A 20,631-nucleotide genomic window follows, 5' to 3' on the forward strand; every position below is an offset into this window, starting at 1 on the left:
GCCTTTTGGGGTATTTCTACCTCTCATACAGACTTTAGGATGCAACTCCACATAAGCGGGGTCTGTGTTAAGAGTTTCTTGACTAGTTCCGTGATATACCTAGGAGGGGACTAGGTTTGGTTGATAACCTAGGTGGGTCATAAGTTGTGCGCGTTCAGCTTTGGTGGACACCAAACTGCTTAGCAGACACTAAGTGGTTTTCCAAATGATCGTACCTCTTTGCATTCTCACCAACAGTGTTATGAGAGTTCCAGCTATTTATCGTTCTGGTTTCTGGTGGTTTTCACTGGTGTCTTCCAAGTGAGTCATGAGTTCGTCGTGTACTTTTTCGTATGCTTATTAGCCATTTGAATATCCTCTTCTGGGAAGAGCCTGTTCAAGTACCAAGTTTTCTTACTGGTTTGTAGAAGTTCTTTACATAGTTTGGATATGAGAACTTTTACTGTCACAGATGTTTTCTGATAAGTAGATATCCCTGATTTTAATAAGGTTGTATTTGTCAATCTTTGTTTTATTTTTTTAAGTTCAATGATTTAAGTGAATTATTTGGTACTGTTTACACCCCATGGCTCAATACACACCAGTTAGAACCACTAGATTAGAAGCTAGCTAATTTTATTCCAATCTTGAGATTTGATGAATCCATGAAGCCCAACCAGTTGGTGTTCATTTGTGTTCATTGTCAACATACCTGAAAAGGATGGTTGTGGACGTGTGGCGCAGCCATCAGCTATGAATCATTACGTACATTGAGGGTGCAAGTTTTGGAGGCAGGAACCTACACTGGGACAGGATTTCAGGGGCGAGGTGAAGTGGTTTAGTGAGACAGAGGTTTGAGCAACCATGCAGCATAGCCAGAGGAGGTCCTGGGTATCTGGAATGAAGAGGGTCACGGAATCCAGGGAGTGAAGGAAGATGGAGGGAATAGGTGGAAAAGAATGTTTAAATTTGGTAGCAAATGTCCGAGACTCAAATGTAACAAAATAAGGGGTTCATGGGAGCTTAGCCTGTTCAGAGCTGATTTCCTTGAATTTCCCCAATTTTTTACTAGAAAGGCTCTAATAGTCCAAATCACATAGCAACATTTTTCTTCTTCCTTTTTCTTTTTTTGTTATAACAGAAGCACTTAATACCCACTACTATTTTTTCTTCTCCTGATGGGAAATAACATGGATTATTAACTTCTGAATAGGTGCTGTATGAAATAAAGGGAATAAAGGAAATTTAGAAGTGGGAGCAAGCGCTGTGAACAGTATATATCCCATGTCAAGATTACAGAGCTAGTCCAGCCTAAATCTCTCCTCTTTTCAGGGTTCTCTTTAGGTCGTATTGGAAGCCTCGTCGTATCAGACAGAACTCTCGTTTGCAAGTGACTGAAAAACTCAGCTGGGAGGTTTCAGTGATAAAAGAAGTGTATGACTCTCATAGTTGAAAAGTCTAGAGTGGGTGCTGGCCTCGGGTGGCCTTTTTCCAGCAGCTCGAATGACATCATCCAGGGTTGGGATTTTCTCCCTGTCTTCACTCTGCGTCATCACTGTTGACTTCACTCTTTGCTTATACGCACAGTACACCCCCATACCCTGCTCATGTCCCTCTGCCCCGTCATGAGAGCAATAACTAAAGCAGCAGTAGCTGCCTATCCCACACGGGACACAGGAACACAGTCATCTCTTCTAATGTGTCCTGCTGAAGACCTAGGATTCACAACCTCTCATTGGCCCAAACTGGGTCCCGTGCCCAGGCCTCGCCCAAACACATGCGAGCATCTAAGGCGGGCTGACTGTAAGAGGCAATGAGCATCCGCCGTGCAGCTGGGCGTGGAGTTGGTCCCGCGCTGGGGAGGAGTGGCGTCTCCAACAGCAGGCGGGGTGGTGACACCCGGGGCATTGGATGGTGGCCGTGGTACCTCGCCGGGGGGCCTGGACCGTCAGGGCAGCTTTGAGAACAAAGAACAGCCGTGCGACTTGGGATCGAAGGCTGACTACGTGCACCTTCCTCTGGTAGCTGCTGGGTCAGGAGACCCTGCTGGATTCTGGCTCCAATGTCACTGATTAAGTTATCCGACCCTTCCGGGTCTCAGCGTCCTTATCTGTCCAGTGTGAAGGTGATTCCAGCCCTCTTGTTATTGGAGGAATAAATGAGAAAATATTTTCAAAAAGGTTTTGGACAATATAAAAAATACGTGGATATGAATGTGCGGTATTTTTACCACTAAAGACCATGGCACAAATAAATCCCAAATGCAGTGTTTCCATTCAAAGTTCAACTTCTGGAGCTAATATTCATGCAAAGTAAAGTTTTGGCTGGGCCTCAGTAATGATGATGAAGGTCATGGCGTTGACTGTGATAATAGTACTAACCACTGACATCTAACCAGGGCTTACCATGTGCCAGACACTGTTCTAGGCATTTTTCATATATTTTTTCATTTAATCTTCAAACAACCTTATGAGTTGAACACCATTATTATCCCCATTTTACAGATGTGTAAATTAAGCCACAGAGAGGTTAAGCAACTTGCCCAATGTCCCCCAGCAAGTAATGGTAGAGCTGGGATTCAAATCTTGGCAGCCTGTCTCTAGAAGCCGAAATTTGAACCCCTATATTATGCATACCTAAGAGTGTTGAAATCCACCACTTCGCAAGTCAAGTGACAGAGCCAAATTTACCTACACCATTTTATGCCCTAATATATCTAATTAATGCAAAATATATTAATGGACTCATTAGCTGTGAAAATAAATGCCTAAACAGAAGCCTCTGTTACGTTGGTATTTTTTCTTGTGGCAAATTCAATTCTTTAGCTTTGACCTGTGGCATGTGGACACGTCCTAAGGCAAGAGCCTGTCATTTATGGAATTATAGCTTGTAGATTGGGAAGAGTTTGGATTCAGAAAACTAGAATTACAGGCACAGCTCAGTCAGTTACCAGCTATGGCCATTTCGCATTTGTAAAGTGGAGATGGTGTCCACTCCAGAGAGAGAGGTGAGGCCAAAGCCAGATGGTGCCTAGGACTGTCCTTCGAGCTGTCAAGCATTGCAGAGATCTAAGACATTTATTACTTTTCTTAATAATAGTGCTCCCAGAGACCATATGCACTATCAATGAATTAGGTTCCATGGGAACAGCGTTTAATACTTCTCTGGACAGCCATGAGATGATGCCTTTACATTTCCTCGGAGTCTGGCCCTCCTAAGTGGCCTGATTATTTCCATGGAGGGTCTGGATCAGCTGTCAGGATAACATGACGGGTTCCTTCACCCACTTTGGGGGCTCGTCTGAAGTCAGGGTACATGGATGCTCGATGGGGTCCTTGAGGGTTCATGGTCATGGGCAGCCTGGACGAGCCCACAGATCTCCAGCCTCTCGGGCCTGACTGCTGCTTAGCACCACGGTCCCATTCACCCATGGGGATAAATATTTCATTTCCTTAAAACCACAGGCTGATCCCGTCTGACCTGGCTTATCAGTTAGTGTTTCATAGTGGATGCTTGTGTGGGGTTTTGTCTGTTTTGTTTTTTTGCCATCTCATATCTATTTTTATTCTGGTAAAAGAAGCCCCCATAATGGTTTGGGCAAGTTCAATGCCAGGCTGTGCTGGAGCTGGCGAGGGAGAGCTGACTGCTAAGTGTAAGTCAGTGGTCAAACACGGCATTACTAAAAATTAAATATGTAAACGTGCAGCTCAATAACATACTAAGAGCCAAGGAAATAAACACTCAAAGTTAATCACTTCCTAATATTTCCACTGCATTTGTGACTGTCTCTGCCTGGAGAAGCCTCCTGTCTGTGGTGTCTGGGTGGAGATCCTGTCAAACGGTGCCGCTCTGTGTCTGCCCAGCTTTGCGTTCAGCAACTTCTCAGTGGCTTGAAGTCGGCCATGGTAGAAATATTTACACTAGGGAATTCAGCAAATGTGGCAATTCAGGGTTCCCCCCCACCCTGAATCCTGGTTTACCCTACTCTCAGCTCCATGGGTTGAATCCTGATTGATTTAAACCAATCATTACGTTCTGTCCCTCTGACCACAGCAAAAGGCTGATGTGGGCCAATGAGTGTCTGACCCAAGACTTTTATTTGTTTGTGGAGGGGATGAAGCTGTTGTCCCTGCTTGGGCTGCAACCTCAAGGAGAGAGGCATTCCAAGAAGCAAGAGAACACATGGAACAAAGCGGACAGGAGCTGAGAGATGGAAGGCCTGGGCTTTGGAAAGGTCACTGAGCCCCTGGATCAAACCACACCTGACTCTGAATCTATTTAAGTTAGAGGATGGCCAACTTTTCCCCATAAAGGGCCAGATAGTAAAGTTTTGGGCTTTGTAGGCCATACTGTTTCTGTCACAGCTACTCATCTCTGCTGTTGCAGCATAAAAGCCGTAGAAGCTCTTATAGCTATAAAAGCTATACGTAAACCAGAGCTGCGTTCCGATAAAACTGTTTACAAAGGCAGGTGGTGGGCAGGATTTGGCCCAGAGCAGTAGTTTACAGATCCCTCCTCTAAAGCACTAAATTCCCCTCTTTTGCTTAAGCATTTTTGGCTTGGGTTTTCTAATATGAGTAACTGAAAAAGCCTTAACTGGCACAGGCTCTCGGGTCATGGACAACAGAAATGGACCCTGAATTCCTTAAAGGAAAACAGAGATTTATTATCAAAATGAAGAGTAGCCAAAATTCAAGTTCCCAGGAGACAGACTCCCATTGTTCCAGCTCAGGCCACATGTCCGGGGGTGGGGGAGGCGGTCACCAGACCTTCCGAGGCCCCAGGCAGCCGTGGGGAAGGGGTTCTTTCTCTAGGGAGATTAGGGGGCTGTTATCAGGGGAAGAGGCACCGGGACCTGGGTCTACTCCATTAAGACAGGGAAAAGCTCCCAAAGCGAGCACACTCAGCAGGCGCCCTAGACATGCGGCTCAGCAAAAGCAGTTTGGCGTGTTAGAAAAAAGCGCTCATCGACAGAACACCTCCATCGTATTTGTCCTTCTTCAACTAAAATGCTGTGTTGCCCTGAGCAAGATATGAAACTTCTCTGGGCCTTAGCTCTTCAAGAACAAAATGAAGATGATGAACCAGGAATCCGTATGGGCCCTTGGAGTGCTAAGTTTTTTCCTTGTATCAATGATCTCGCCTGTCGGTCTCTAAGACTCAATACTCTGTGCCCAGTGGTTCACCTCTCGGCATCGTCACTAGCTGTGGGACCTCCCTCGTGTTGCTCGATGTCTGTGAGTATGACCTTCCTCGTGTTACTGGCCCCGCCCTGGAAATTGGTGTGGGGATGGGAATTGGATGCTGCATCCCGGGAAGGCAGTGTGTGCGCCGGTTTAGAGCGCGGCTCTGGAGTCAGAGCAGCAGGCGGGCTCGATCCTTGTGGAGCAGTTTTCTTCCTGTAACGTGGAGCAGATTATCGAATCTCTCGGCGTCTTTGTTTCCTCGTCTGTAGGGTGGGGCTATTTACAGAGCCCTCTTCCTGCGACTGTCGTGTGGATTAACTGAGAGACTGCACGTAACATGCTTAGCACCCGGCCCACAGCAGATAACCTGTGAAGGGGAATTGTTTATTATAATTCCTTGTAGTGATTTCACTTGGTTTTTAGAAACAGGGTCCTGATAGAAAACTCCTCCTATTATTTACTGCGCTTATTATGGACTTTTTCAAAAGTCATTCTTTGAATTGTGACACTGTTGGTTGCTTTTAGTTATTTCTCTGAAATTGTAAAAGTAATACATGCCCATTAAAAAAAGTATTTGATTTTCCAACTGTTACAGTAGGATGCTTTCGGTTACGGTAACGGATTTATGCAGAAAGGGCATTTATTGGCTCATGTAATTGCCAAGTCATCTAAGGCTCAGTGAAGCACTCAGCGATGCCACCAATGATTGCTGTCTTCCTCTGTCTACACTCTGCCTTCTGCGGGGACCATTTCATGGTAAAATGGTCTCAGCTCATGGCCATAGATGGTTGCCAATAGATCCAGGGGGGACCTGCTTCATCTTCCACATCCTGTCGAAAGAAGAACAGCCTCTCTCCGAAAAGCAAGGAAGTGTCTTTCCTGCGAGCCTCTAGGAAACGTCTTTTCAAGCCTCGCTTGCCCAGATTAGGTCGTGAGCTCATTCCTGAAGGAAGCTGTGCCCACAGAGGTTGGGCATCAAGACTGTGCTCGACGTCCTCTTACCATGTCTGATGCCGAGTGCACAGCGTGGCCGACAGTGCACGAGGCACGCCCCAGGGAAGCCCCGCGCCCAGAGGCCCCAGCTGAGGTCACGCGGGCCACGCCTTGGATCCTGTCGGAATCCTCTGTGCTGGTTCCAAGTCTTGTGTTCATCTGCCGGGCCAGGGCTGCCTACAGAGTACCCCAGACTGGAGGCTTCAGCCCGGAAACTTATTTCCTCACACTTCTAGAGGCTGACAGCCCGAGACCCAGCCTGGCCGGCTGGTTCCTCCCAAGGCCCCTGCCTTCCTTGGCTGGTAGATGGACATCTTCTCCCTGTGTCTTCACGTTGTCTTCCCTCTGCGGGCTTGGTCCTCATCTCCTCTTTTTACAAGAACAGGAGTCATGTTGGATTGGCGCCCACCCACATGATCTCATTTTACCTTAATCACCTCTTTTTTTTTTTTTAAAGATTTTATTTTTTCCTTTCTCTCCCCAAAGGCCCCCGGTACATAGTTGTATATTCTTCATTGTGGGTTCCTCTAGTTGTGGCATGTGGGATGCCGCCTCAGCATGGTTTGATGAGCAGTGCCATGTCCGTGCCCAGGATTCGAACCAATGAAACACTGGGCCGCCTGCAGCGGAGTGAGCGAAGTTAACCACTCGGCCATGGGGCCAGCCCACTTAATCACCTCTTTTAAGGCCCTGTCTCCAAACACCGTCACATTCTGAGGTATTGAGGGTTAGAACTTCAGCATACGAATTTTGGGGGGACACAGTTCAGCCCATAACAGCCCATAACCACCAACATCCAAGACCGCTCCTCAGAGTAGCTGTTCGTAACAATTTGGTGCATGTCTATAGCTCATAATTGTTCCAAAGACATTCTTTGAAGTGAGCCTACAGTGGCTTTGCCTCGGAGGTTAAGACAACCATTTTATCCATGAGATTCTCTCCACAGTCGGGAAATCTCCCATGTGCCTGACAATTTTACTCTAGAAAAGTTTTAAAGCAGGTGTTACCAGTAATTTGGGTATCTATTTTTAAAAAGTATCTCAGGAAAATGCCTACACCAATATACCCCAAATAAATTCTTGAAGAACCTCTTAAAACAAATTGGTAATAAATATAACCCTAGAAAATGGAATAATTTAACTTAATGGTTTAGAATGACCTGTGGCAGCTTTGGTTTTCACCTGCCTAGCACTTTGGTCAGACCATTTCTTCTGGTTTCTTTGGGGAATTCCTTCTCTACTCCGTGTGCTCTTTGAGCACTGACAGTCAAATCACTGCTGCGTACCACACAGCTCCGGCCTCATCATGGGGGTGAGTGTGTGGCTGCATCCTCGGGACCGGGTGACCGAAGGACTGGACATATGGCCGGCAACAGGACTTCCCGGCTGTTAGGACTCGGAGGGAGAGTAGCTCTCCTCTTGTCGGTTGAATTGTGTCCCCCAAGAGAGATGTCCTTACCCCTGCTGCCTGTGAATGTGATCTTATTTGGAAACGGGGCCTTTGCAGATATAATCAAACTGAGATGAAGCGACACTTGGTTAGCTGGGCCCTAATCCAATATGACCAGTGACCTTATCAGAAGAGGAGAGACACAGAGATGCACAGGAGAACGCCATGTGAGGACGGAAGCAGAGACTGAAGTGATGCTATAAGTCGAGAAACACCAAGGTTGCCGGCAACGCCAGAAGACAGACAAAGACGAGGGACAGACTCTCCCCAGAGCCTTCAGAGAGAGTCTGTCCTTGCGGACACCTTGCTCTCAGGCTTGTGGCCTCCAGAACTGTGGGAGAACAGGTTTCTGTCATTTAAGCCCCGTTCTTTGGTACTTTGTGACAGCAGCCACAGCCACAGCTCCTACATTTCCCATTCTCTTGCACAGCAAGTGGTCTGAGCTGTGATTCTGGGTGGTCACTGCCCCCAGCCTATGGAGAAACAGTAAAGCCAAAATAAAGAGATACACAGAGATGAGAGATGGCCTGGTCGGGCCTGAGTTCTGGCGTTACTGAGCCCCAGTTCTGACCTCTTGGCCTGGTCCCCATAATGCTTGTTTATTGTGCTCCCCATGACCTATGTGAGGGCTTCCCAACCAGGGCACCGGAGGCAGCAGGCTTGTAGGTGTCCCGAGATAGGCGTCCTCCTCAGCCTCTCGGGTGGCCAGGCTGGGCTGGGGTGGGCAGGCGGCCTCCGAATGCAACCAGAGGCAACTCGGTTTAGGATTGCCGCCATCTGCTCCATACGTGTTGTCATTTTCTACCTCTACCATGAGGTGAAAGAGCTGGGAAGCACTAAGCTATCTGCATGGACTTCCAAGCCTTGTGAACCAGTCAGTTCCTGTTTTTGCTCATACTATTTGGCCTTACTTTCTGTCACTTGCACTTCAAAGGGTCCTAGCTAATCCAGCATCATTAGCTATCAATCTGTTAGGCATTTGGAGAACGTCTAACAACAATTATTTGGGCTAAAATTAAAAAGACTGATGACATCACATGGTGGCCAGGCTGTGGAGCAACTGAAAGTCTCATCCATTGTTGGTGGGAATACAAAATGGCACAACCACTTTGGAAAACTGTTTGGCAGTTATTACTAAAGTTAACCAGTTATTTCACGTCTAGGTAGATACCCAAGAGAAGTGGTTGCATATGTCCACAAAAAGACTTGAAAAATAAAGTTCATAGAAGAATTATTCCTAATAGTCAATAACTTGAAACATCCCCATTGCTCCAACAACAAGATAATAGGTAAATAAATTATGGTGTATTTATATAGTGGAATCCGGGAACACACAAGAATATAGATAAATCACAGATATTGTGTTGCATTACAGAAGCCAGATACAAAAGCGTGTATACTGCATAGTTCCATTTATATGATGTCCAAGGACAGCACAAACTTGTCCATCTTTATAGAAGTCAAAACAATGGTTACTTCTAAGGGGAGAGCAGTAGACTAGAACGTGTATGAGGGAACCTTATAAGGTGCTGCAATGTTCTATGTCTTGGTCTGGGTAGTGGTTACACGGGTGGGTACATTTCTAAAAATTCATCAAGTTGAGATTTAAAATTGGTGTGCATTACTTCAAGTGTGTTGTCACTCAAAAAATTCTAAGAAAAAAATAGAGCCTTTTGAGTTTGTAAAATGTGATATTTGGCATTAAAAGTCTTCTTAACCTATCCTTTTTTAATTTGCCTGAAAACAAATATATGTTTCTCTCTCAACTTTAGAAGATACAGAAACTGAACAGTAAGAGTAAGTCATGCACATTCTCACTATTTAGAGAAAATCATTATTGACTTTAGAGATATATCTTTTCATTCTCTTTTAATAAAATCAAAATCTGATTATAGAGTACCAATTGTTTAGTTACTAATTTTTTTTACCTATTGTGAACATTTTTTATGTCAGTAAGTATTCTCTGGCAACACCGTTTTTCATGATGGCGTAATGCACCAACATGTTCCTTCACTCTAAGTTACTTAACTTATGATAGTCGTTGTGATGAAACCGTCATAACCATCATTGACAGTCACTATGGTATTTTCCACGTTCTGACATCATAATTCTGTCTGGGACAAATATCCTTTTAGTGATCTTTACATATATCTGGGATTATTTCCTTAGGATGGATTCCTAAAAGTCAGTTCTTGAAGTTTGCAAAAATGCTGAGGTTTTTTTTTAAGAGGCAAACATTTTTATTATTTTTGATGTGTATTCCAAATTGTTTTCCAAAAAATTTGTATTCACTTACACTACCAGCAATGATGTGTGCTGTTTTACTTTTCATTATTTAAAATCTCAAACATACAAAATTAAGACAGTAGTATGACCGCTCCCATATCTTTAATCATCATCGTTTTGCTGATCTCATTTAATCCACATCCCCCCGCCCCCTCCAGTATACACCATTTTTTCTTTCCTGGTATAATTTAAAGTAAATTGTAGATGCTACAGCTTTTCATCCATAAATACTTTAGTGTGTATCTCCAGTAGATAAGGACAAAAACAAAAAACAAATGAACATCACACATGCAACTAAATATAACAACAATCCACTCAATTTTGCCAAATTAAAAAAATTTTCTTTAAGTGTGGCTCATTGGAAGCAAGATCCAAACCAACATTTCATTTGATTGATCCATCTCTTAACTCTCTTTTAATCTCTAACAATTGCCTCCTCTCTCTTTTCCCCCAAATTGCACTTATTTGTAGACCCTGGCTTGGTCCTATAGTGGGTACCGCATTCCTCATTTGACTCCCTGCATCCCTGAGGTGTCCTTAATATGCTCCTCCCTGTTCCTAATCTCACCAGGTGGCAGATGGCACAGGTCTCACTACACTAGTTCAGTTAAAGTGGCTAAGCTCTTGAAATGACTTTTTAAATGTCCCCTGGAAAGATAGTGAGTATTTAAAGAATCTAAACCATTCTTAAGGACCCAATTAAACGTCAAGGTAAGTGGTTGTTAAAATCTTGAGTAGTTAGGGCAGTAAAAATAAAACTCTGTTATCTTCATCTGCTGAATTCCCCTACAGGCCAGTAAGAGATAAAATATAAAGGTGGTACGAAGTCTTTAAGACATAAGCCAAAGTGGAGTGGGAAAGATATTTCATTTACTTAGTGAATTTTCTGGCTCTGTGCCCACCTAGGTCCTTTGGGCAAACAGAAGAATTATTGTAATACAGGTAGCTCTCAGTTGAACACCACCTGCAAGGCAATCTCTGTTTTATTTAGTCTGTTGAAGAGGAAAGACTTTTCATCTACCTCTTACATTCACTGTTTGGAGATCTGCAAATTAAACTGACAAAAGATTAGCAAGAGAGAAGACAGATTTTTTATTCACGTATGTATGCAAGAGTTCACAGAAAACATGACTCAAGGAGATGGTTAGAATTTAGGCCTTATAAATCATCTTAACAGAGGAAGGGAGGAGGAGAAGGGCACTAGGATAGATGGGAGATATGGTCGTTTTGTGACAATGTCTGTTTGGATTATTTCCTATCCCCGTGTCAATTTCTTGTCTCTGGTGATGCGAGTCAATCTTCCCTGTTTGTGAAACTCCTGGGGAGGAGATTTGCGACAGCTGAATTCTTTTGGGAGGCTCTGATTTTTGGCAGATAAAGAGGGTTCAGAAAAAAAGACTCTTCACAGTGGTATATTCTGGATCCCTTCATTGGCCCCCTCTGAGGCTTCTCTAGAAGTTTACAGACAAGTTGCCTTGTTATCTTATTGACCCATATCCCACTGAACTAGTCTCTTGGTCCAGGGAATAGGTTAGCCCAGTTATAAGTGTCTCACTTCAGGAGATGGTGGCACAGGTAGACGTAGGGTGCCACTGAGGTTAGGCCTTTGTATGGTGCAAGGAATCAGGCATTTAATTCTAGGGAAACAAAAGAAAAACAAAGATTAGTGGTTGGAGCAAATTATAAACCCAGTTGCTGGCTTGTTTTGTTTCGTTTTGTTTAGGGAGTCCACAGCGCAATCAGTCAAAAAGATTTCTAGACGTTGAGCTTGAAATGTCTTTAGGTGGTGGAGCAAGGATGATAGTGGCAGTGTTGATTGTGGTTATTCCCCAGAGAGGAATTTGGAAGAGGCAGGTGTTCTGGTGAACTTTCTGAGTGGCCCACACTGTTGTGATAAACCACACAACTTTGAAGTTATACCAAGTCATCTAACTTCAATTTGCAGGGCTTTGGGGAAAGGACATTTTCAGTTCTCAGTGATGACAAGTCAGGAGGGTAAGAAAAACTGGAAGCATCAATTACTGACAAAATGCATAAAATGGCAGGGTCCAGTTTGTGATGAAGTGAAAAGAGCTCAAAGACAATGAGCAGAACTAGAATCTGATACCCAGAAGGGTGGATTATTTTTCACTGAAACATAAAATTTCCTTCTACAATCATCTCCATTTTGAACAAAGATAATCAAAGTGAGATTACTCTTGTTTACAAAATCAGTCTAGTCTCATTAAATTTGGCCTGCTCATTTGTATGAGCACAGCAGAAATGGTAACCAACCACACAGGTGTTTTAAATTTTGCTTTGCTGTCACTTTGATAAGGGATGTTAGACTAGACTTTTAAAAGCCTCTCAAGGATAAGAAGCCAGGCCAAGAACTTGCCATCAGACTTTGCTTGCAGTACCTATAGATTTGAGTGAATTCTTCTCTTCTTGAGGTTCCAAACTATCCTAAGGTTCCTAGACCTGCCTGGAAGTGACTTTTCTTACTCACCAGGAAGGCTGGGAACCCTGTAATCCAAGTACCAGGCTGGGTTTTCTAAGAGGGCTTTGTAAACAATGGCCCCATAAAGTCAATCTTCATTCCTTAAAACTGTCTGGTAATATCTGATTCTCTGTACATCATTCTCGAACATGGCATTTCAGTCAAAGCCATGATAGTAAAACCAATATTTCTCATTATTTCCTGTTACAAGGAGAACAAATTGTTATTTACCTTATGCAAATAACTATGAAACATTGCCATGAAAACAAGAATACTCAATCTAAGAGTTTCCAAATTCTGGAGGGCTCAGGTAGGGAGAAAAAGATTAATGTTTCATTTCTGTTTACAAAAATATAACCTACTAATGGCTGTCAGTTAAAGACAGCTTCTTAAAAGAAAAGAGAAAGGGGTTCCTTATATCCAGAAATGGAACATTAAAGAACCAACAATGTTCCAAACAAAAAGACCATAAAAATTATAACCATTCTCCATCAGTTCATTCAATCCCATGTAGTTAATTCTTATTCTACTTGATCTTGAATTAACAGTTTCAAGAACCCATCAGCGTCTCCATTAGTTCTGGAAATCCTGACTCAGCCCTGTAGTATGATCTGACAATTCTTTAGGCAATGTCATCATAAGCATGTCTCCAAGAGTCCCTGTCATAGTCCCTTCCCTGGGTCTCTGAGATGGTCCCTTTTGTTGATGATGAAACACTTCGGCCTGTAGCAGATTGAAAGAACTTTCACGAATGCATCAGAGTAAAACAACAACTGCGTGTGAATGACAAAAGGCTTAAAATGGCTGTGGTTATAGATCTGGTGAGAGTTCATTATAACGCAATTGACATGGAAATTTGGTTGTCTCTGTGAATACAGCATTTTAAGATGATACCTGGAATTATGACTGGTAACATTATACCAGGATATATCATAGAAAAGAAGGACATTGACAGATTTCTAGAAGCATTAAATAATTTCTGAAATACTTATATTAGTAACAAATACCCACACAAATATAAGCTGAGGAAGGTTATGAGTCTCTTCTTGACAGTGTTTCCCATGCAACTTAGCCTATCAAACCTAATTAGCGTAACCTCTCTTTTTACAAGGTGAGAGAACAAATCCTTTGGGATTTTCCGGGGGCCCTCTGGAAAATCTCAAACTCAACTCAAGGTCAAGAAGATTTCACTTAGAATTTGCTTTTGGAAGATGTCAAAAATGTCAAAAAGTTTGAACACCTGATTAAATAAAGATCACAAGAAGACTTGGTTTTCTTAAATAATCAAAGACATGATAAGGACAGTAGAAAGCACAGGAAATTATTCTGATAAGACGCAGAATCTTTGTTTCAGAGGTGGATTCCTCAAAAGGTAAAGAAAAACCATTTACAATCTTTTATTAAGAGCAGACTGAAGATGCAAAAACCTGTCCTCTGAAGAGACAGAGCACCCAGTTTTGTTTTGTGTTGGTAAACTATTGATATTAAAAAGTCATTTAAAGACCTTATAATAAATGCATTCAGTCTCGGCCAGCTTCACACATTAATTAACCTTCAACTTAAAATGAGAAAAGACAGATTTTGATTCACAGACATATGCAAGAGTTCACAGGAAAATGTGACTCAAAGAAGTGTTTAGAATTTTGAGCTTATATTTGTCAGGGTTCTTTAGGGAAACAGAATTGATAGAATATACATATATTCCATATATGTATATATATGATTTGTTTTATATATATCATATAAAGGAGATATACATACATATATATATATATATGTACAGAAAGAGATGTATTATGAGGAATTGGCTCAAGCAATTATGGAGGCTGAGGAATCCCACAACTTCTCTGCAAGGTGGAGACTCAGGAAAACCAGGGGTGTAATTCTGTCTGAGTCCTAAGGCCTGGAAACCAGGGGAGCTGATGTATAAGTCCCAACCTGAGGGCAGGGGAAGACCAATTTCCCAGCTCAACAGCCAGGCAGACGACGGGGCAAATTCTCCCTTCCTCGTCTTTTCTTCTGTTCAGGCCTTCGGTGAATTGGGTGATGCCTGCTCATGTTGGGAGGGGCGATCTGCTTTCCTGAGTCCATGCATTCAGATGCCAATCTCAGCTGGAAACACCCTCACAGACACACCCAGAAATAACGTTTAGCCAAATATCTGGGCACCCCATGATCTAGTCAAGTTGATAGCTAGAATCAACCATCACGGGGCTTATATACCATCTTAACAGAGGAAGAGGAGGAGGGAAGGGCATTTATGGGAAAATAAATGACTTTTAGGAAAGATAAGTGGGCCCTTAGGAGAACAGATGGGAGATATGAGAGTTTTGTGACGATGTCTGTTGAGGTGACCTCTTAACCTGCTGCCACTGTCTCATCTCTGGTGATAGAAGCCAGCCTTTCCCGTTTGCAAGGCTCCCAGAGAGGGCATTTGTGACAGGTGAATTCTTTTGGGAAGCTCTTCTTTCAGGCAGATAAGGGGAGTTCAGAAAGAAAGACTCATCATGGTGCAATATTCTGGATTCCTTCACGCTACAACATTTTGCTCCATGTACCCTTACGTGACAACGTAGCAAAGGTTATTTTTCTCATTTTACAGATTGGGAAACTGAGGCTTGGCAGGATGAAGGAATTTGAACAAGGTCACACAGCTAGGAAGTGGGGAACTGGGCGTCACTCCTACCTCAGGGGACTCTGCAGCTTTGTCTTCCTATTACGTTGTGTTTTGAAATAAAAATCACTCACCAAAAGCCCTTAGTTTGGTTTTTAGCATCAGGTCTACTTATTATTTAGGTCCTTTGATTTTACTTCCCCCCTGGAATTGGAGGTAAAAGGGGAAGAACACACAGAAATCAATAATAATAATAATTTCACGAGGATTATCAAAAATAGCAACAATATTATGCAAAATTCTTGTGAATGCCAACATCAGCATATTTACCGCATCTCCTGCCAAAAACACTATCCTGCACAGCAAAACAAAGACACAAGCAGCCCAAGCAGCAAAAATCACAGGCTTGCCTCAGCTGCAGCTGGAGAAGTTGCCAGTTGTCCTCTGTGTGACTTCGGCATCTGGGGGGTGGAGAGAGCAGGGGTTGGTATGTCCTCTGGCATGAAATGGGCCTGGGCCCGAGACCCAGCTCCTCTGCTGTGTAACCCGAGTGATTCTCTGAACCCTCATACCTGATCCATTACTGATCCTCAGTCCATTATGTCCTCAGGACCTTGTCAACTCATCCATCTCCCTCCGTCTCCACTGCCTGCGCCCTCTTCAATCCACCACCGTCTCCTCCTGAAACACAGGGGTTTCCTAACTGGTCTTCCTGCTTTCCCTCTTGGTTTCTGTATTCGAGAGATTAGCTTTGGCTGGGAGTGGAAGAAAATCCAAAATAACATAGCTTAAACACAATTAAGAAGTTAATTTTTTCTCATATAAAAATCCAGGGAGCCCAGTGCACACCCATTAGAATATCTAAAACTTAAAAGACTCACAATACCAAGTATTGGCAAAAATGTCAAGCAACTGGCATTCTCATTCTCTGCTCATGGGAATATAAAATGCTACACTCACTTTGAACAACCGACTGATTCTCATATAGTTAAACATACGTCTGTCACACAGCCCAGCCATTCCTAGGTGTTTACCCAGAGAAATGAATCACATGTCTACACAAAGACTTGTACATAAATGCTCATAGCAGCCTTGTGAACAATAACCCCTAAAAAGTAAACAACCCAAATGTCCATCAACTGGTGAATGGATTAAACAAACTGTTGGAGCTCCAGTGGCGCAACCGGTTGGCGCACGGTCCTTATAAACAAACTGTCTACGTTCCTGATATAATGCACATTACATGTGCTACATTCATGAAATAGAATACTGCTCAGCAGTAAAAAGAACAAACTATTGATACAACAATATGGACGAACCTCAAAATAATTAACGCTGAACGAAAGAGGCTAGACACAAAAGAGTCCATGATTGCATTTATGTAAAGCTCTAGAAAATGAGAATTGTCATCACTGTAGTGACAGCACGCAGATCAGGAGGCCTCCTGCTGGGAGCAGAGGGAGAGTGAACTGCAGAAGGGCATGAAAATCTTTGGGGGGGTGACAGAAATGATATGACTCTTGGTTGTGTTGACAGGTAGTTACACGGATGTGTATGACTGTCAGGACACACCAAATTGTACACTTTAAACGGATGCAGTTGTCATTTCTTTTTCTATGTATATAAATTCTGCCTGAGTAAATTAAAAAGTTGACAGAGCTGTCCAGGGCTGGTAAATCTCTCCACGACGTCAGGAATCCAGGATCCTTTTTTCTGGTTGCTCCTCCATGCATGGCATCTTCCTCATGGCCCAAGATGGCAGCATCTGGTTTCCCGGATGCAGGACGGAGGAAGGGACAAAGAAGAGGGCAAAGAGCACAGCGACTTGCCTCTTAAAATATGGTCTCAGAAGCCCCTCCCACCTGAGGATTCTGCTTATCTGCCACGGGGGAAAACTTAGTCACATGGGCATACCGAGTTGCAAAGAGGGCTGGGAAACGTATCGTTATCCCAGATGGTGACATGTCCATCGAGGAAGGGCAAGATAGATATTGAGGGACAATTAGCAGACAATTTTTACACTGCCATTTGTCTCGTTTTCAAAATGTGTGTCTGATCATATTACCCTCTCTGCTTAAAGCTTTTCGGTGGCTTTCCAGAGCTCTCAGAATAAAGTCCGAATAGGCTCCTTGCTGTGGCCTCCTGGCCTGATCTCGCCCTGCCTGACGCCACCCGCGCTCTCCTGCCAGTGTGTCCCGCCTCGAGCTCCTTGGTGCACTGAGCACACCGGGCACACTGGGCACACCGAGCACACCGAGCACACCAGGTACCAGGTACGTCAGGCACACCGGGCACACCAAGCACACCACAGGGCCTTACCTCCCCACCTCCCTCCGCCTGGAGCGCTTTCCCTCCCTCTCCGCCCCGTCAACACTCCATCCTCGGCCTGGGCCATCGATCTCCGGGGTGGTTCTCGCTTCCTTCCCGGGCAGCGCTTCTCAGTTTCGACTCATGTATATGTGTGACATGTGAGTCCATCTTTCTCACACACTGGACTGTAGGCCCCTTCTTGTCCATGCCTGTGTGCCGGGGTCTAACCCAGCACCCGACAAGGCGGGAGCTAAACACGCTTTTATGCCCGAGAGCGTGGCGACGGCACGGTGCCCCGCGCTGCCGACTGCACCAGGTTGCTCAGGGATGGAGGCTCCGTGAGCGCTGCCCACACCGCAGCCCCTCGCCCTTCACCCCTGCGAGGCGGCGGCTTTGGAAGGCTGAACCGCATCCATCTGATCTTCTGTTCTGGCCTCCTCCCCGAATGTTCGTTCCAGTCCCGTCTATGCTTCGAGGGGACATCTTTCCACGAATACGTCCGCTTGGGTGGCAGGTGTGGGGGATGTGAAATGAATCCAGTTTGTGGCAACAAAGTCGCTGTTCATTAGCTCCCATTTCGGTGTGGGGGAAACTTGAATCATTGAGGGTGGAACAGAAGTGGCGTGCGGAGGACGGCAACGTGCTGCAAGGTGTTCACGGTGCTCGTTTAACCACGAGGCGGGCGCTGTCGATCTACTGGCGGGACACATTGTGCTCAAGCGCATGATATTTATTTGAATGCAGGTACAGCACGGTCTGCTTAAGTGGGAGCTCTGACAGGATAATTACAGGACATTAATAGATTCAGACGAACAGGTTCTCCAGAGCACAACTCATAGTTAGTCAGCCGTATATTAAGCAAAAGTGAAAACCACTTTTCTTTATAAATATTTTCTTATCCAGAGTTTCCTTGATTTACAAAGCTTTGCCATAGCTAAGCCAATTAGTGGGTTTTCTTATAATTTTGAAGTGGAAATACTCTGAGTCAATCTTGTGTAGACCTCCAAACATAGTCAAAGAAATAAATAGGAAACTTGAGAGTGTACGCAGAAGTGGAGGGAGGTGGTGGTGAGGATGTGGCAAGCGCTTCTTGGCAAGAGCGCCAGTCTAGAAACTTCTTCCTCTGGGTGCTAAATGAGGGGCCTCGGGCCCAGTGCATCCCAGGCGTGGCTCATTTTGTACCACCCTGGCCATTTCTGCATGTCTGATTACCAACCAGGCATTGCTTACTTAATGAGATCTGTTCTATTTTTCAAACTTAAATTTACTTAGAAAGGCAAACTAAATTAACCGTAAAAGAAAATTCATAACGCCAGCTCTAGCAGGTCAAGAATTTTTCTGTTTTGCTCTTTGTTCTATCCCCTCAGGCCTAATAGAGTGCCTAGTAGGTACTCAATGGATGTTTGTCGAATGAATAAATGTCGTTATCATCAATAGAAAAGCAAGTATTCCTCTAAGATATGTTGTCAATATACAGCTACTACAAGCAATTAAAAATGTTATCTGCTCCCCACTTAGAATCTTCTCGCATGCCACCAGCGGTACACACCATGCCCCACACTTTTCTAGGCCACATGGCAATTGTGGCCTAGAAAATTGACATCATTTCATCATTGACTTACTGTCTTATTTCATCATTGAAATTATGAAATCATTATTATGAAATATTATATATGAAATTGTGAAATCGTCAATTATGAACTCATTTCATCATTGACTTACTGTCTTACTCACTACACAGGCAACTCCATTCTTGCTGGTTGTGTCCATCCCTGTCTTCCCCTGTCTTCCTGGCACCCAGGACAGTGGGGTGCACACACCAGGTATAAATACAACAATCTGTGGGTGAATGAATGACCTCATATAGTTCCTACAGCAACTCTAGGACGTAAACCGTTATCCCCATTGTCATATAGATGAAGAAGAAAGCACGGCACAGAGGCGTTGACTAACTTGCCCAAGGTTGCAGCGCTGGTAATGGAAGGAGCTGGGATGTGGACCCAGCAGTAAGTCAGGAGGAGTCCTGCGTTTTAGATCTGATCCTGGACTGTCGGATGTTCTCTGGTCCAGCCTGAGCCACCAAGCCTGTCAACTTTAGTTAGACCGATGAAGCAACAAGTTTTTTCAACCTTATCAAAGGATATTATGCTTTGTGTATTTTTTCACTTTTTTATCTCAATTCTTAGGATGGTTTTCCCTCACAACAGGTTTCAGGACGTGCTCATTTGTGATGGTCAACTTTATGCATGGACTTGACTGGCCACAGGTGCCCAGACATTTGGTCAAATGTGGTTCCGGGTGGGTCTGTGCGGGTGCTTTTTGGATGGGGTTGGCATTTGAACCCGTAGACTGAGTGGAGCAGATTGCCCTCCCCACTTGAAGGTCTGAATAGAACAAACAGGGCTGAGTCAGAGGAAACTCCCTCCCTGCCTGACTGCCTTTGCGCCGGGACGCTGGCCTCCTACCTTTGGACTCAGACGTGGCCTGGAACGACGCCATCGGCTCTCCCGGGTCTCCAGCTTGTCACCTGCAGATCTGAGCACTGCTCAGCTCCATAACTGCATAAACTCATTTCTCATCATCTGTGTAATAAGGAACATGCATATTCTATTCCTTCTGTTTCTATGGAGAACCCAGACTAACACACTCATTTATTCACCTTGCCTAAATTACCACACTAACCTCCTCTCTGAGCTCCCAGCCTCTAGGTTCTCCTCCTCGCAAGCCCATTGCACAGTTGCTGCTAGATTGTTCTGTATGGTACTCTTTACATCAAATATCCATCTTGTTACTTGCGTGTTCATAAATTTCCAGTGGTTGCCTGCAGCCGCAGGATAAAGCATGAAGACTTTGGCTTGTGTATAAATTAGGTTTGGGTTTGGTTGCATGTTAAAATAGACCCCAAATAACAGTGACTTAAACTGTATAATTTATTTCTCTTGTGTGTAACCATGCAGAGGTAGGATATCTGAGGCTGGTATAGTTATCAGAGAGCTTGGTTCCTTCCTTCCTCTGCCATCAGTCTTAGAATTGTGCCTCATGATCTAAGATGGCTGCTAAAACTCCAGCCATTGTGTCAACATTCCAGAATTTGCACATAAGACTTTCCCTTAAGTCCCATTGATCTTAGCTAAATTAGAACTTAGTCGCTCAGCTACCAGTAAAACTGAGAAGTAGAGTCCATTCTGGGCAAATAAATTAGATGTTTTGTTAAAAAATACGAAGGGGAGACATCTAGCAATCTCTACCATAGCCTGGCATTGAAGGCCTTTTTCAATCAAGTATCAGCTCAGCTCTCCAGCTTTCCTTCTCCTACTAGCTGTTCTGAACACTTT

The 20,631-nt window shown here is 44.1% G+C and overlaps 1 protein-coding gene and 1 long non-coding RNA gene across 4 annotated transcripts in view; one reads left to right on the top strand and one right to left on the bottom strand.

The window, feature by feature from the left end:
* Window positions 1-20,631, top strand: part of PRR5L (proline rich 5 like) — a 144,286-nt gene that overhangs the window by 17,484 nt on the left and 106,171 nt on the right. The window lies entirely within an intron of this gene.
* LOC139074449 (uncharacterized) lies at window positions 15,121-20,351 on the bottom strand. Its single transcript, XR_011524070.1, has 7 exons — window positions 20,093-20,351; window positions 19,762-19,878; window positions 19,250-19,388; window positions 19,019-19,135; window positions 15,559-15,741; window positions 15,317-15,447; window positions 15,121-15,190 (listed from the first exon to the last, which is right to left on the bottom strand). It is a non-coding gene; the product is annotated as an uncharacterized lncRNA (long non-coding RNA).

Source organism: Equus przewalskii, chromosome 11 (assembly GCF_037783145.1).
Source record: "Equus przewalskii isolate Varuska chromosome 11, EquPr2, whole genome shotgun sequence".
Classification (NCBI taxonomy): Eukaryota; Metazoa; Chordata; class Mammalia; order Perissodactyla; family Equidae; genus Equus; species Equus przewalskii.